This window comes from Chiloscyllium plagiosum, chromosome 4 (assembly GCF_004010195.1).
Source record: "Chiloscyllium plagiosum isolate BGI_BamShark_2017 chromosome 4, ASM401019v2, whole genome shotgun sequence".
NCBI lineage: Eukaryota > Metazoa > Chordata > Chondrichthyes > Orectolobiformes > Hemiscylliidae > Chiloscyllium > Chiloscyllium plagiosum.
In genome coordinates, this window is record NC_057713.1 from 68,272,645 (window position 1) to 68,276,366 (window position 3,722).

Below are 3,722 nucleotides of genomic sequence, written 5' to 3' on the forward strand. Positions count from 1 at the left end.
CCTAACCTGCAATCTTCTTCCCGACCTCTCCGCCCCTACCCCAATCTGTCCTATCACCCTCACCTTGTCCTTTTTCCACCTATCACATTTCCGACGCCCCTCCTCCAAGTCCCTCCTCCCTATCTTTTATCTTAGCCTGCTGGACAAACTTTCCTCATTCCTGAAGAAGGGCTAATGCCCGAAACGTCGATTCTCCTGTTCCCTAGATGCTGCCTGACCTGCTGCGCTTCTCCAGCAACACATTTCCATCTCTTGTTGGGCCAAAGGCCCTGTTCCGTACTGTAGGGAATCTAATCTAATATGCAAATGGTTGAACAGGAAATGGATGAAGAACAAAGAAAATTACAGCACAGGAACAGGCCCTATGGCCTGCCAAGCCTGCGTTAGTCCAGATCCTCTATCTAAACCTGTTGCCTATTTTCTAAGGATCTGTATCCCTTTGTTCCCTGCCCATACACATACCTGTCTAGATGCATCTTAAATGAAGCTGTCGTGCCTGCCTCTACCACCTCCGCTGGCACCCACCACCCTGTGCATAAAGATCTTTCCACACATATCTCCCTTAAACTTTTCCCCTCTCACTTTGAACTCATGACTCTTGGGGGAAAAAGCTTCTTGCTATCCACCCTATACATAGCTTTCAGGATTTTGTAGACCTCAGTCAGGTTCCCCCCCTCAACCCCCATCTTTAATTGGAGAGTGATCGCAAGTGATCAGTTTGATGATTTGGACTTAGGTACAGAGGAATATGTGAAAATGTTCCAATGAAATGAAAAATTAGTTAACAGATTATGAAAGTCTTCAGATTTGTCTTTTCTATGTAAATGCAGTGAATACATGAGTAAATAATGATTTTTTGTAGAAAACTTTGGTTATCATTCTATGCACAATTTTGGCTGCTCCACCATGTGAAGGCCATCAAGACATAAATGTTGGAAACTGAGGTCCTCCCAAAAACTCTGTAAACTCAAAATTTCATATTTGGTATGTCCTGTGCAGTGTGAGACCGCCTCGATCTGTGTTACAGTAGTAATGAGTCAAAAAGTGTGGTGCTGGAAAAGCAAAGCCAGTCGGACAACATCCAAGGAGCAGGAGAGTCGACATTTCAAGCATAAGTTCTTCATCAAGAATGTCATTCCTGATGAAAATCTTATGCTCAAGACATCAATTTTCTTATTCCTCGGATGCTGGCTGACTGGCTGTGCTTTGCCAGCACCACACTTTTTTGACTTGGATTTCCAGCATCTGCAATCCTCGCTTTCTCCTTACAATAGTTATGAGCCTTCTACTGGCATAAACAAAAGATTTGTTGAGTGCCACACTACCCTACTATTAGTGCAATGGTTTCAAAAGTAAGATTTTTGTTCTTTAAAATTAATATTCAAGTGGAGGTGGGAAAGGGGACAGCTAGTTGTCACGGGCTGCATAAATTGCTTACTTAACTGACATATAACATTATCATATCTAAACTGCTGCTTAACAAACTCAAACTCTCAAAAGATTTCTACAAATCATTGACTGCCTGCATTTGTTAACTGTGATCTCGAACACCCGAAAATTAAAATAGGGCAACAACAGGTGAAAGCTGATTTGAGCACTATACAAGCAAAGCATTAAAGAACCAATAAAATCTGAATCCGAACGAGAATAATTCCTCTCATGATTGTATTTAACCTAGGTGGGTTTGCAGATGAGTGAGAAATTTAGTGAGCATTTCAACCTGACATTTGCCTTGGGAAACAGAGTGCAAAGCAGTTTGAAATTCACCAGGTGTGAGTGCAGCAGGAAGTGTTTTTCAGTGAAACAGACAAGCTGAGAAGTCTTCAAACAGTGAACTGAATAGCTGCTGCCATGTCTCGGTGAAATGCTACTGTTCATAACACTTCCTCTGAGTTTTTCTTGTTACTAGGAACATGTTTTATAAATCCTTGGAAATTGGTTCACTTTTTTTATACTTCTCTCAACCTGCACTGCTTGCTGTCAACCCTCATTGCAATTTGGGTGCAGCTTGAGCAGCTCTACATCAGAACTCTGATGTGGAAAAAGATGAGCAGTAGCAAGAACAATACCAGCTGCCTTCTCCTTATCCACTTGTTGTTTTACTGTATAGAGGAATTGGACATGGAATTCAAACTCCAAAGAGACCCCTTACAGAGTCTATAGGTTTAGAAACAGTTTTCTTGACTCTGTATAAACACCAGTTATTCAGGAAAATCAGACATTCATAGCAATTCATTGCTGCCATCAGCCTCTTGAAACAAATCCTCCCTGCCACTGGACCAGTTTGGCTGGTATAAGCAGCAGCAATCAAGGAGACCATCACTGAAAGTCCCCATTCACTTCCTCTCCTTAGAGTTCTGTTCTCTACTGTGTAAGAAGACAAAGCAGAGAGCTGTAAGTACTGGATTGTGTGAAGCAGAAAAACGAATCTTTGTGAATAGTGACTGTGAGCATGTGTAAGATGATGCAGAAATGACTATGTCTTGGATGCCCAGATGAGAATGAAAGATTTCTTATGACAGAAGAATAAATGGAGATGTGAGGTATATTGGTTTGAGCAATGCTGGGCAGGGAAATGCTGGGAATATCAGAAGTACCTGAAGGGGTTTGACAATCTCTTTCCCTTAGATGAGCTTCTTGAACGTCTTGGGCCACTGGCTCTTAGTTCAAGGAACCCTCTGCTGTTCGCTTGCTTGGCCATTGCTATCCATGCATGCTTAGTTGGAGACACTGATATCTTTCTTCAATCCTTGGCAAATATCAACTCACTTCACTCCCTAATTTCCTGCAGCAATAAATCAAAGAGTGAACGCACCAGAAGCATCCTCCTTGAGCCTGTTTTGTAATTCTGTGGCTGCTGAAGCACAAGTACAAGTTGTTTCCAGGACAAGGTAAGGTTTATTCTAAACTTTCTCTATTGAATATAAGTTTGTTATTGATTTTATAGCAACTTGAACTAAGATTTCGACTTCAGTACTGAGTGCGTGTTCAGATAAGTAAGGTATGGATGCTAGGGCAATTGCTTGCTCCTCCTGCAGAATGTGGCAGGTGGAAGACATGGCACACGTCTCCACTGGCTACATCTGTGGGAAGTGCACCCAACTCCAGCTCCTTGAAAACCGTGTTAGGGAATTGGAGCTGGAGCTGGATGAACTACGGATCATTCGGGAGGCTGAGGGAGTAATTGAGAGGAGTTACCGGGAGTTGGTCACTCCTAAGGCTCAGGACAAGGATAAATGGGTTACAGTTAGGGGGAGGAAAGGGGACAGTCAGACAGTGCAGAGATCCCCTCTGGACATTCCCCTCAGCAATAAGTATACTGTTTTGGATACTGCTGGGAGGGATGACCTACCAGAGGGAAGCCACAGCAGTCAGTTCTCTGGCACTGAGCCTGATACTGTGGCAAAGAAGGGAAGGGGGCAGAATAGAAAAGTACTTGTGGTAGGGACTCGATAGTTAGGGGAACCGACAGGAGATTTTGTGGTCAGGATCGGGATTCCAGGAAGGTATGTTGCCTCCCTGGTGCCAGGGTCTGGGACCTCCGATCGGATGGATAAGGTTCTAAAAAGGGAGGGCGAACAGCCAGAAATCTTGTTACATATTGGCACTAATGATATAGCCAGGAAAAGGATCGAAGATATAAAAAGTGATTTCAGGGAGTTAGGATGGAAGCTACAAAGCAGGACGAACAGAGTAGTGTTCTCTAGTTTACTACCGGTGCC

At 43.4% G+C, this 3,722-nt stretch overlaps 1 protein-coding gene across 2 annotated transcripts in view; it reads left to right on the top strand.

Annotated features, from left to right (window-relative positions):
- The window catches only part of lyn (LYN proto-oncogene, Src family tyrosine kinase), a 125,617-nt gene that overhangs the window by 7,526 nt on the left and 114,369 nt on the right, over positions 1-3,722 (top strand). For both annotated transcript variants that reach the window (XM_043688377.1, XM_043688378.1), the window contains exon 2: positions 2,792-2,891. The gene's annotated coding sequence lies outside the window, so the exon portion shown is untranslated. The remainder of the gene's footprint in view (positions 1-2,791; positions 2,892-3,722) is intronic.